This window comes from Phascolarctos cinereus, unplaced genomic scaffold, assembly GCF_003287225.1.
Source record: "Phascolarctos cinereus isolate Bilbo 61053 unplaced genomic scaffold, phaCin_HiC Scaffold_726;HRSCAF=1367, whole genome shotgun sequence".
Classification (NCBI taxonomy): Eukaryota; Metazoa; Chordata; class Mammalia; order Diprotodontia; family Phascolarctidae; genus Phascolarctos; species Phascolarctos cinereus.
Genome location: NW_027556098.1, coordinates 424,627,999 through 424,641,911, shown reverse-complemented (window position 1 = coordinate 424,641,911; position 13,913 = coordinate 424,627,999). Strand labels below are relative to the sequence as shown.

At 50.8% G+C, this 13,913-nt stretch overlaps 1 long non-coding RNA gene across 1 annotated transcript; it reads left to right on the top strand.

Annotated features, from left to right (window-relative positions):
- The first annotated feature begins 1,494 nt into the window (after positions 1-1,494).
- LOC110197887 (uncharacterized) lies at positions 1,495-6,696 on the top strand. Its single transcript, XR_002321585.2, has 2 exons — positions 1,495-2,605; positions 5,591-6,696. It is a non-coding gene; the product is annotated as an uncharacterized LOC110197887 (long non-coding RNA).
- The last annotated feature ends 7,217 nt before the right edge of the window (positions 6,697-13,913 follow it).

The following is a 13,913-nucleotide window of genomic DNA, read 5'->3' as shown; positions in this document are numbered from 1 at the left end:
CATGGGGAGCCACAGCAGTTTACTGAGTAGGCTGCTGTTGTGCTTTAGGAAAATCCCTTTGGTGGCTGGAGGATGGATTGGAGTGGGGAGAGACTGGAGGCAGGCAGATCCCCCAGCAACCATTGCAGTAGGCCAGGTGCGCGGCGAGGACGCCCTATACCAGTATGGGGGTGCATTTGGGAGGGAGGGCAGAGGCGAAGCCGACAGGCACCAGCCTGGATATGGGGCGGGGGAGTGAGCAGGCCAGGATGACGTCTAGGCTGTGGGCCAGGGGACCGGGAGGAAGGTGGGGAGGCCCTCTACAGTAAGAGGGAAGACAGCAACGCGGGCGGGGAAAATGGGCTCAGTTTGGGTGCATCCAGTCTTAGATGGAGTCCAATCAATGCTTATGGATTGAGAGCAAGTAGACATACAGTTGAAGATGTCCAATAGGCAGTTCACCAGGCTCCATTCAATCTGATGCACAATTAAGCACTTACTGTATACTTTCAGTAAAAGTAGCCAGGAAGGAGGGGGAGGGGTACAGTTCACATGTCAGAAATTCAGGAAGCTGAGGCCTTAAGGCCTGGCTGGTACATGGTCCCCGGTATCCTGGGTGTGGGGGCCTCCACACAACTTTCTGCTGCCTCGACTGCCATGAGAGGCACTGGGATATGGATAAAGCGGGGGAAACCTGGGCCAGGCACCACACCTGCCTGCCTCAGCGACCCCATCTGTGCCCCATCACCCAGGTCCCCTGCGGCTCTCTGGCCCTACACGCCTGCCTCCTTGCGGTCTCTGTGGCTGCTTCTTGGGTCCTCAGTCTGCTCTCCCTGAGTCTTTTCCTGTCTCTCTCAGTCTCTTTCTCTCTCGGTCTCTTCCTGTCTCTCTGTCTCTCTCAATGTCTTTCTCTCTTAGTCTCTTCCTGTCTCAGTGTCTTTCTCTCTTGGTCTCCTCCTGTCTCTCTCTTGGTCTCTTCCTGTCTCTCTCAGTCTCTTTCTCTCTTGGTCTCTTCCTGTCTCTCAGTCTCTCTCAGTCTCTTTCTCTCTTGGTCTCTTCATCTCTTCTTGTCTCTCTCAGTCTCTTTCTCTCTTAGTCTCTTCCTGTCTCTCTGTATCTCTCAGTCTCTATCTTGGTCTCTTCCTGTCTCTCTCAGTCTCTTTCTCTCTTGGTCTCTTCCTGTCTCTCCCAGTCTCTTTCTTAGTCTCTTCCTGTCTCTCTGTCTCTCTGTATCTTTCTCTCTTGGTTTCTTCCTGTCTCTCTCAGTCTCTTTCTCTCTTGGTCTCTTCTTGTCTCTCTCTTGGTCTCTTCCTGTCTCTCTGTCTCTCTCAGTATCTCTCTCTCTCTTGGTCTCTTCCTGTCTCTCTCAGTCTCTTTCTCTCTTGGTCTCTTTCTGTCTCTCTCTGTCTCTTCCTGTCTCTCTCAGTCTCTTTCTCTCTTAGTCTCTTCCTGTCTCTCTCAGTCTCTCTCTTGGTCTCTTCCTGTCTCTCTCAGTCTCTTTCTCTCTTGGTCTCTTCTTGTCTCTCTCTTGGTCTCTTCCTGTCTCTCTGTCTCTCTCAGTCTCTTTCTCTTAGTCTCTTCCTGTCTCTCTCAGTCTCTCTCTTGGTCTCTTCCTGTCTCTCTCAGTGTCTCTCTTGGTCTCTTCCTGTCTCTCTCTCTCTCTCTCTTGGTCTCTTCCTGTCTCCATCAGTCTCTTTCTCTCTTAGTCTCTTCTTGTCTCTGTCTTGGTCTCTTCCTGTCTCTCTGTCTCTTCTTGTCTCTGTCTTGGTCGCTTCCTGTCTCTCTTGATCTCTTCCTGTCTCTCTCCCTGTGCATGTCTCTCCCGCCAGGTCTCTGGCTCTCTCTCGCTGTAAGTCTCTGTCCTCCTGAATCTCTGGTCTCCCACTGAGGCTTGGCTTCATTGTTTCTGCGTGGCTGGCGGACCCGCAGCCCCTGAGTGGGAGCCCTAGCCCCGCCCTGCCCTCCTCCCGCTGGCCCTGCCCCCTACGTGGCCACGCCCCTCACGCCTTCTGCTCCCTTTCCTCCCTCCCTCCCTCTGTTGGCCAAGGCTTTGAGGTCCTCTAGCTTCCAGTTGAGTTGAATCCTCGCGGGCGAGGCGTGGCCAATCAGGCCGCGAGGCGGCTCAACGTCCGCCCCCGGGGTCTCCGCGCGGGCTAAGGGTTGGCAGCCGCGTAGAACGAGAGAAAGCAGAAATCCTTGGAGCCAAACGGACAGCCAATCAGGAAGCTCGAGGCCTAGGTGACGTCACGAGTTGCTGAGCGGTTCCAAGGGCCACGCGCCACCTGGCGCCTCGCGCCGCAGTCTAACGGCCTCAGCGCATGCGGTGCTGGCACTAGTCATAAGAGGCAGGAAGGGAGAGTTCCTTTGAGCCGAGGAACGGTTAGCCAATCACGCAGCTCACTTTCTGGATGACGTCACCAGTTGTTGAGTGAAGCGGGACCACTTGTCTCTGAGCTTCTGTCTCGACTTCCGAATGCTTGCCAAGAGGAAGGTGTGTGTGGGAGGTGTTGGAAAGAGAGTGGAAATCCTATGGTCCGGAGCATGTTCGCCAATCGAAACTCGTAGAGCTCCATGACGTCACTGGTCGCCAAGCAGATCCAATGTCCGGGCTCCAGCAAGCGCGAACGTGAGAACGCATGCGTGCCGTGGGTGAAGAAAAAAAGGCGGGAACGGAAGTAGGGCAAGAACGGCGATTGAGAGGAGCCCCAATATAGCGGGGGGGGTGAGGTGCGGAGAGCGGAGGCAGAGACGTCACAGGGATGTCACAGAAACAGAGATACAGAGAGAGAAAACACAGGGAAAGACGGAGAGACAGAGAGGTCACAGGGACAGAGACAGACAGAGATGTCACAGGGACAGAGAGACAGAGAGAGACAACACAGGGAAAGAGGGAGAGACAGAGACGTCACAGGGACAGAGAGAGAGAGACAGAGACATCACAGAGAGAGAGACACGGAGAGAGACAACACAGGGAAAGAGGGGGAGACAGAGACATCACAGGGACAGAGACACAGAGAGAGACAACACAGGGAAAGAGGGAGAGACAGAGACATCACAGGGACAGAGACAGAGAGACAGAGACATCACAGAGAGAGAGACACAGAGAGAGACAACACAGGGAAAGAGGGGGAGACAGAGACATCACAGGGACAGAGACACAGAGAGAGACAACACAGGGAAAGAGGGAGAGACAGAGACATCACAGGGACAGAGACAGAGAGAGACAACACAGGGAAAGACACACAGAGACAGAGACGTTACAGGGACAGAAACAGAGATGTCAGAGAGACAGAGACATCACAGGGACAGAGACAGAGAGACAACACAGGGAAAGAGAGGGAGACAGAGACGTCACAGGGACAGAGACAGGGAGACAGAGACGTCACAGGGACAGAGACACGGAGAGAGACAACACAGGGAAAGAGGGAGAGACAGAGACATCACAGGGACAGAGACACAGAGAGAGACAACACAGGGAAAGAGGGGGAGACAGAGACATCACAGGGACAGAGACACAGAGAGAGACAACACAGGGAAAGCGGGAGAGACAGAGACGTCACAGGGACAGAGACAGAGACAGAGAGACAACACAGGGAAAGACACGGAGAGACAGAGACATCACAGAGACAGAGAGACAGAGATGTCACAGGGACAGAGACACAGAGAGACAACACAGGGAAAAAGGGGGAGACAGAGACATCACAGGGACAGAGGCAGAGAGACAGAGACACAGAGACATCACAGGGACAGAGACAGAGAGACGGAGATGTCACACAAACAGAGATACAGAGAGAGACAACACGGAAAGAGGGAGAGATAGAGAGGTCACAGGGACAGAGACAGAGACGTCACAGGGACAGAGACAGGGAGACAGAGACATCACAAGGACAGAGACAGGGAGACAGAGACGTCACAAGGACAGAGACAGAGAGACAGATGTCATAGAGACAGAGACACAGAGAGAGACAACACAGGGAAAGACAGAGAGAGACAGAGAGGTCACAGAGACAGAGAGACAGAGACGTCATAGGGACAGAGACAGAGACACAGAGATGTCACAGGGACAGAGACAGACAGAGATGTCACAGGGCCAGACACAGAGAGACAACACAGGGAAAGACAGAGATGTCACAGAGACAGAGACAGAGACAGATATGTCACAGGGACAGAGACGTCACAGACAGAGAGACAGACGAAGACAGAGACATGGAAAGAGACAGAGATTTAGACAGAGACAGAGACGTCACAGAGACAGAGAGAGACAGGCTTGAAGACAGAGACCTGGACAAAGGGACAGAGACAGAGAGACAGAGACAGGGAGACAGAGAGATAAAGACCTGGACAGAGAAACAGGATGGGAGACAGAAATAGAGACATCACGGGGACAGAGAGAGACAAAGACCTGGACACAGAGACATAGAGACAGGCGGAGTCTGGAAGACAGAGACATGAAAAGAGAGACAGAGACCTGGGCAGAGATGGACAGAGGCTGAAAGACAGAGGCGTTGACAAGGAGATAGAGAAGGGACAAACTGAGATATGGAAACAGAGACATTGGTAGACAGAGATGACAGAGATAACCACTGATGAGAACACGGGGCTGAAGTCAGAGAGGCAGGTGCTGGGATGGAGCCCTGGGAGACTGAGAGGTAGAGACATCAATGGGGAGGTGGAGACAGACAAACAGGGGCTGAGATAAAAGACAGACAGAGACAGATACTAAGATGAACAGAACCACGTGGAGAAAGGGAGAGAAGCAAAGCTGAAGAGAGAACTCCAGGAAGAGGGGCCAGGGCTGGTGGGCAAGATGGGAGACCAAGAGATAGCGCTGACCCCAGGGACCCCAGGAGGGGAGGGGATGGTGATGAAGATCGAGAGACTGGAGGAGGGCAATCCAAGTAGAGAGATGGGGAGAGAGACAGGGAGACCGGCTGAGGGAAGGTGACAGAGACAGGGAGGAGACACACAGACAGACGTGAAGGTAGGGAGGGGAGAGAAAGACGCCGAGACAGCGAGGAACACTGAGGGTGATGGATGGACACAGGGACGGGTAGAGGGGGTCGGGAGTGGCCACAGAGATGGAGACAAGGAAAAGGCAGCAAGGCAGAGATGGGGTAAGTGCCCCAGAGACTCTAGAGGTACAGGGAGAGACAGAGCAGGGAGATGGTGGCTTAGAGACAGAGAGAGAGCTGCAGAATTGCGGGTGGGCGGGGGGGGGGACAGAAAATCTATCAAAGAGAAACTGACCCAGTTCCACCAAAGACAGAGGTGGTCACAGGAGAGATACTCAGGGAGGGAAGAATGAGCCTGAACAGAGCCCGAGGACGCAGTCAGAGAAAGTCAGTCACCAAGAGACAGTTGCTGAGAGAGACGAGAATCCAACCCTGAAACCCTCCGAGGCAGAGGCAGCAGCAGAGCCTTGGCTAGTGTTTGCCCACCAGAGCTGGGCTTGGCCTGGCTTGTGGTTGGATTCTCTCTTCACGGGGGGAGCAGTCCTCCTCCCCGTCCCGCCAAAGGACCAAGCTGGGGGAGTGGGGGAGATCAGTGCTAGGGGTTTGAGTCAGGCTGTTTGAGCTAGAAGATTGATGAGTCCAGCCTCTTTATTTTACAGGGAAGGAAACCGAGGCCGTCTGTGTTCTGGAGTCCCTTCCAACTCTAACAGTCTCTAAGTCTGTGACTGAGAGCCGCCAAAATCAGGCTGTGGTTGAACATTCACCTGCCTGATTTCTTTCTTCCTCAGCCCAGCCTCCCAGGCTTCCTCCAAATGGGTCTGGGACTCCTGTTTCCTATGCTTCCACTAGAAAATCTGCTTTGTTAGTCACATATCTACTCAGGCTTTTGGATACATCTACACCACTTTGCCCCTTGTTAGCTATTGAACAGTTAATTTCCAATTGCTGATTCCCTTTCTCAGGTCTGTGCTTGAGGCTGAGCACAGCTAGATTTCTGCATTCCTGCCAGATGTGAGCCTCTACAGCACTTTTGACTTCTCAGAGAGCTTCCGTGGACAATTCTTATTGTATTTGGTCCCCAGGGCAGCTCTGGGAGGGGTCGAGGGCAAGTGCCCTTAGCTCTGTTTTACAGGGGAAGGGACGGGGGCCCCAGTGTCATACAGCTAGTTGGTTCAAGGGGTTCAATGACCGACTACTCAGAGGAGAATTTGTTTCATGCCAGACTAGATCCTCTCCATAATTCTGAGATAGTGAAAATCTCAGTCACACAGCTAGTATGGCAATGTGAACCCAAATCTTCTGACTCCAGGTCTTGATGAAAATTCCATGATTCTTAGTGCAGCATTCTCCCTCCCCAAGAATCATGGAGCCTCAGTGGGAAAGGACATGTGAGGCAGATGATTGGATCATAAGATTGAGGGAAGGAAGGAACCTTTGAAATTGTTGAGATCAACCCTTTTATTTTTATAAATGAAGAAAGGGGCCCAGACAGGTGCAAGGATGTGTCTAAGATCACATGGTCTGTCACGGGGAGCCAGGATTTAAGGGCTCTTCCCACTGGATTGCGTCTTATGTGACTTCCCCTCTGATACAACATGCAATCCCAGGATCTCTACCAGAAAAAAACTTTTCCTCCGCGTGGGGGGAAATTGGAGCCACAATTATTTTGTGACATCTTGATAGACGGTGACCTAGCATTAGAAAGTCCCCAACCCCTTTTCGAGGACCTGGTAAGAGAGGATGGTGTCATTCACTATGGTACAAACTATTTGCTGGCTTTCGATAAGAGACCCTGTGTAGCTTCGTCTAAACAGACTGCTCTCAGAATCGTATCTGGCCTCTTTCTCTTGTCTCCTGCCCCTGAATAGGGAATGTTTTCTCATCATAAATCCTACCAGCTCGGTTCCAAATAGTCCCCTCTTCTCCCGTAATTGATCCCTCTCTTTCTCTGCCCCTCCCTCGCCTGTGAAAGGCTTCCTTTTTCTGTCTTAAGGCGCTGAAGAATGTTCTGATTGGATATGAACCCTAAGAGAACCTGAAAAGTTAAAAAGAGCAAATCTGTGTCCCAGGAATTAGAATTTGCTATCAGCAAGAGTCTTTAGTATGCTAATGAATCTCTTTATCTCACTCTGGCCTCCTATCTTTGACCTGCCATCATCAGACCCCAACTGTAGAGGTGCTGCCTCTCCCCAAAACTCGAGAGAATTCTATGACAGCCATCTCATCCAACTCTTCAGGAGAGGAGGGGAAAGGAGAGGGGAGGAGAGGAGAGGAAGGGAGAGGAAGGGAGGAGAGAGAATGAGAGGAGGGGGGAGGGGAGAGGAGGGGAGAGAGGAGAGAGAGAGAGGAAGGGAAAGGAAGAGAGGGGAGGAAAGGGGAGAGGAGAGGAGGGGAGGAGAGGAGAGGAAGGGAGAGAAAGGGAAGGGAGGAGAGGAGAGGGAATGAGGGGAGGGGAGAAGAGGGGAGAGGAGGGGAGAAGAAAGGTAGATTAAGGTGGATTGTAAAGGTGCAGTGAGCTGGCTGAGGTCACATAGGAGTGAAAGAGCTGGGGTTAGGAGCCAGGTCTCCTGATAGTGCCAGTCTACCACATTGTCTTTGATGAAACCATCCGCGAGGGCCTGTGTGTGTGTGTGTGTGTGTGTGTGTGTGTGTGTGTGTGTGTGTACCTAGTTGGGAAAAGTCAGCTGGTACTGTATAAGTCGCAGCTCAGAAAGGCCTCCGAGGTTTAATGATGACATCCAGCATTTATGTGGCAAAGTGCTTCACAAATATTATCTCAGTTGGTCCTCATAACAACCCCAGGAGGGAGGTGCTGTTATGGATCCCCAGTTTACAAATGAGGAACTGAGGCAGAGAGAGGTTAAGTGACTTGCCCAGGGTCACACAGCTAGTAAGTGTTTTGAGTGGATTTGAACCCAGGTCTTCCTGACTCCAGGCCCAGCCTCTGCATGGCTATGCTAAGTATCTAGCCCAAATCCCTCAAGAATCACCTTCTACAAGTAGCCATCCAACTCTAGCTTTCATAACTCAATTCAGTTTTTAAGATGTTCATTAAACTCTGATGTTAAGTGCTTACTGTGTGCCAAACACCATGCTGAAAGCTTTGCAAATATGATTTCATGTGATCCTCACAACCGCCCGGGGAGGTGCTGCTATTATTGTCCCCATTTTCCAGATGAGGAAATTGAGGCAGAGGTAAAGGGAATCAATCAATACTATATAGTCAGTAAGTGTCTGAGGCTGCATTTGAACTCAAGTCCTGACTTCAAACATTTATTAAGCTCTTACAACATGCCAGACAATTTGCCACATGCTGGGAGTACCACAAAAGGGCAAAAACATGGTCCCCGCCCTTAAGGAGCTCATGGTCTAAGGGCAGAGACAACATGCGGACACCTCCATGCATACAAATGATGTTAGACACAAATGCGAGGTTATCTCAGAGGGAAGTGGCTAGCTGTAGGAGGTGGAGGGAGAGCTTGGTCAGCACTGGGATCTGAGCTGAGTCTTGAGGGAAACTGGGAGGGGGAGGGAGGAGGGGACACAGCAGTCAGGTGATGGAGCATGCTGTGGGAGAAATCCAGTGTCACCAGATCATAGCATTGGTGGTGGAGAGCAAGAGGAGAAGGAAATGGCAAAGCACTCCAGTATCTTGGCCAAGAATACCCCAAATGGAGTCACCAAGAGCTGGACCCAGCTGAAACGGCCGAACAGCAATGACCAAAGGTGTAGAGGGACTGGAAAGACGGGAAGGGCCAGGTGGGCTGTGAAGGGCTTCCCAAGCGAAGCAGAGGATTTTCTGTTTGATCCTGGAGCTCGGGAAAGGGGGCAGAAGGAGTGACGGCGGTCAGTGCTGGGCTTCTGGCAGCTGAGTGTACAGTCGTCTGGAGCAGGATGAGATTTAAGGCCAGGAGACCCAGCAGCAGGCTGTGGCCCAAGTGTAAGCCAATGAGGTCCTGCAACAGGGAAGTGACCCCCTTGCTTGCTGCTAGATGAAAGGCTATGCAGACCCTGCTCTGGAGGAATTCATGACCTGATGGGGTGTCTCAGATACGCCCACAAGTCAGTATGATACAGGGGAGAATGTGATAGGGGAGAACTAGAGACCCAGGCAAAATGATCTGAAGGCAAGGGAAAGACTCCTTCCTTCCAAGGGAGTCAGGGAAGACTTTCTGGAGAACAAGTACCTGAGCCCTGCCTTGAAGGAAAAGGAGGATTTCAACAGAGAGGAGAAAGGAAGAATCAGCTGGTGCAAATATGTGGAGGTGAGAGAGTGAGGGGTAAGACTGGGAAATAGCTAAGAGTCCAATTTAACTACCATAGGCTATGTGAAGGGGAACCATGTGAGCCCAGGTCTTCCTGAGAGCTTCTCTCTCACCTGGCATGGTTCTCATAAAATACTGGTGGACACTTACTATATACATGCAGGATCCCACGTGTAGAAGAGGTAGATATAAATCAGACGAGGTCTTTCTCTACCTTCCCAGAGCCCATAGGCCACCTCCAACAGGAAGAATCCCCTTCATTGTTAATGCACTGTTTCTCCTCCTTAAATTCTGTACATACACATTTATCTATTTACATGCTTTATTCTAGGTAGAATGTAAGCTTCTGGAAGGCAAGGGCCAGTTTTGGTTCTGTTTTGGTATTCCCAGTATTTAGGAAAGCATCTTGTACACAGCAGGGATTTAATAAATGCTTATTGGATTGTATTGGATATTATCATGCTGGTTGCACCATGCCTCAGAATGTTGCAGTGCCTTCTAAGCCAGATGCATAACCGTTTGGAAGAATTTGGACTGATTGTTCACACCAGAAAAACTACGTGGATGAAAGATGCCTTTAAAAAAGCACAGCTAAAAGCAATAGCATTTACTAAAATGGTCCAGTAAAAACAGAAGCTACAAAACATTCCCACCATACACCTAGGGCACGTGCTTCCCCAGATACACCCAGCAGCCATGAGAAGAGTGGGCATGAGCTTGGGGTATAATAAGAGAGAGGCACACAGAGAGGGAGCCCCTGTGGCCAAGGCGACTCACCCCTCTGGCAACGTGGCCCCTCACCACCCTTCCAGATATCCCACCGGCCACAGACTGCATGCCTCCTGAGGGCCTTGCTCACCGGGACTTCCACGGGCTGCTCCTCTTTGACAGACTCTTTATTGGCAGGACTAGTTCTCCCAACTCTTTCCTCGGCTGCTTGGGGTCACACTCCTCGAAGCCGACCTCTGACTCAAGCCACTGCTCCTCCATCCCTCTGTGTCAATCTGAAGAGTGTGTGTCCACACTCCTTGATAGATGTGGGGGTTTCCTATCGAGTCAGCATTTCCACTACAGTGCACAGTATCTGATAAAATTGTCAAGGGTAGAAAGGTGTGCTTTATCCCTCTTATTGAGCAGGAGGGAAATCCCCAAAGCCTTCTGGAATAGGCAAAGGGCTCACCCTCCACAAAACTACTCCCAACCCAGACTGACAGCAGAGTCCCAATGTCCTTGGTGGGGGTACTGTATCTAAGCAGGTTCCAGCGTGCTTCACTTTACCCCCTAGGCAGAGGAAGACCAAACCAAACTGTAAGGGCACTCCATTAGCACACATATTTGGAGTAGAAACTGAATGACAAGATGAGTCCAGAACTGAACAGCACAAGCATGGAAGGCTAAATAGCCTTTGGGAAACTGTCCAGTTCTTTTAGTGACGCAAAGATTCTGCCAGAAGCAAAGGCCCATCTTTTGGTAGTGCTGGTATTCTTCTGGTGGTGTCCTTTGGCTAGAAGTCATGGAATAATGCCGCCATCTTCAAACAAGGGAAGCTGAGAACCATTCAAAGGGCAATGGAAAACCATATGGTGGTGGACCGGAGCCTGTCGGAAAAATGATGGGTCCAGGGAGCTTGCAGGAGAGCCCACGTGCTCCGTGGACATCCAGACAATGATGAGGGAATGTAAAGAAGACTCTAAGCTCATTGGGAGACTGCCTCTAGCACTTTGATGGAAGGATGCAGATGGGAAGGCCACAACCTCCATCTTTAGAGGGAGCTCCCACGTCAATGAGAATGTCGATTCATGATGAAGCTTAGACCAGAAGAGTAATAAGGAAGAGGAGGAGGAGGAGGAGGAGTGGCTCACAGTCTCACAATCACTTATGTACTCGCAAAGCGTTTCCCCCACAAGAACCTGATGAGACAGGTAGGTGGTGCAAAGATTAACTTCACCCTTTCCCTAGTGATAGCTAGTGGGTGCTAGGTATAGATTGGGTGGATCTGCAGGCACTATAAGCAGCCACATCTAGCTCCTTCACCTGCTTTCTGCACTCTACTGTCAATTAATCCATCAGAGAGGGAGTGTAGTATGTGTTCTGGCTACCAGGCTATACTGTCCCTAAGCTGCCGGCACGTGTCAAACCTCTGCCTCAATCGGCCAGCTCTTCAAAAACACCACCCTCCACTGCCCTGCCTCTCTAGGGCTTCTGGTGTGCCGATGCCAGTCCTGGGCTCAAAACAGATCTACGAGTATGATCTAGAACACTGGTCTTCGGTGGGGGGGGGGGGGTTGCCTCTCCAAGATGGCCAATGATGGGTTTATTTCCAGCATCACTACACCCCTCCTTTCAGACATTTATTCTTCAAGACACCTCCATCTCCTGCTCTTCCAGCCATCCCTCGGCATTAGCCTTTGGACCCAGTTGTAGGCTGAAGCAGCTTGCTGGACTCACAGCCTTATGGCTTACTTAGCATGTGAGCTCTGAGCTGGAGAGCTGGAGGGTCTTGCCACTGACTGGCTCATTTTTTGTGAGACAAAGTGAGCTTCCCAGGATGGGTTGTGGTTTGTATTGCAGATCTCCAATGTCCTCTTTTCCCAAAAAAAACCCCAGCCCTCCACCCTACTTCCCTATATCTGTCAAGGAACTCGTGGTGCTTCTGATCACACTGGGTTGTGTGACCTCAGGATCACCCTAGAAGCCTCCTCTCCCTCAACCCACACATGCAGTCAGTTACCAAAATTTGTTTCTCCCTAATATCTGCCACCCCTGTCCCTTTCTCTCTGCTCACACTGTCCATCCTCAGCACAGCTGCCCAAATGATATTCTGAAATCAAACAGCTGGCTGGATGTCACTCCTCTCCTCAATAAATTCCAATGGCATCCTGTGGACTGTGGGGTCAAATAATATTTCATCTTTATCTTATCCTTTTTATGACTTCTGTTTTTGTCCAAGCTTTATGACCTGCATAATTATTAAAAGCTGTAGCATATGTACCTAATTTATAAATAAAGAAATAAACAAATAGACTTATGCTGGAAGTGCCTGCTTACAATTTTTTTAACTGATAAGGGTGCATAGCAAAGTTTGGAGGCCGATTATCTATCTGAAGTCGCTCTCTCACTGCAGCCCTCCCCACCCCCAATCCAGGCAATTGACTCTCATTGACCAAACTCATTCATAAAATAGAGCCTATTGACTTTTTAGTGGCCACATGATTTATTAAGACAGCAAAGCTTCGGCATAACAAGGTTATAAAGAAACAGCTTCATGCAATCACCACTCATCCTCCCCACCTTTCCCCAAGTGGAAAATCTGGTGTGTTGTCCATGTTCCCTGAGCGGTGGAAGGATGAGGGGCAGGCGTGATGTGTCTGGATCCCCTTTTCAGAGGTCATGGACCTCAAACTTAGGAAGGGGGTTTGGTCCTCCTGTGTCCGATAATCCTGCTGTCCAAAGCAGCTAGCCCAACCCCCAGAATACAGCTGTGCTGGCCATGCTGCCAGTCCCACTGTCCAGAATACTCTGCAAAATGATGAAGACAGGGAGGCTCTGCTCCCTGCCCTGGAGTCCCCGCCCTCTGACTCTCCTGGAGGGGGAGGAAAGGAAGAGCATAGTGGGCATTTCTCTCTGGGCAAAGCTCACAGGAGCAGTGCAGAGACAGGGCTGACCCGAGCCATGGTTGCCCTCCTGGCTTCAGATTGAGCTCGATCCTGCTCTTGAAATCACTCCCCAGGGTTCCTTGTAGATTTCATTACCCACAGGTAAGGAGATTGAGTCTCAGAACTTGCTCATGTTCACACATTGAGTAATTGTATCCTATTCAGCAAACATTAAGTTCCTACTGTGTGCAAGACCTCATGCTCAGTATGCAAAGGCAAAATGAAACAGGCCCTGCCTTCTAAAAGCTTATGTTCTCGTAGGGGCACATAATACGGACATGGCAAATCCAAGTCAATTTAATGAGATCAGCAGAAGCTTTAGAAGCAGAACAGAACCTGAAAGAAGCTCCCAATTCTAAGAGGTAAAGAATAGTGATTAACACTCAAAGGAAAGCAACACGGTGTCTGGATGGGTAGGGTGGAGGCAGATTGGTTGCAGAGGCTTTAAACATTGGGCCATGGAGGCAACAGGGAGTTATGGAAGACTGTGGTGCAGGGAAGTTACATGATGAGATCTGTGACTTCGGCATCTATGTAGAGCGTAGACTGGAGAGGGGAGAGACTGAAGTGAGAACTGAGCTGGGATGCCATTGCAATATCCAGGTGACAGGTGCTGAGGGCTTGGCCAGGTGGTGGCTGGATGGAGAGAGAAGGGAACAGGTGCAGGAGATGTGGAGGAAGAACTGACAATAAATTGGATATGGGGGGGGTAGGGAGTGGAGTAGAAGAAGAATTGAGGAAGCTGTGAAGCCAGGTGCCTGGAAGAGGGCGGAACCACGCCAGAACAAGGGCGCTTGGGAGGAGTGTAGATGAGGACACGGGGAGCTTGAGACATCAGGGACAGGAGCATCCAGGTGCACATGTCTGGCAGCCGGTTAGTAATGTGGGACCTGGAGTTTAGGAGAGAGAAGCTCTGTGTGTGTGTGTGTGTGTGTGTGTGTGTGTGTGTGTGTAACACATCATATGTAGTATATATAAGATGCCCTACGTACACATACGTGCAACGTGTACAGCTGCCTTATCTCTGAAGGACTTTCTGTGCCCCCTATGCCAGGCACCTT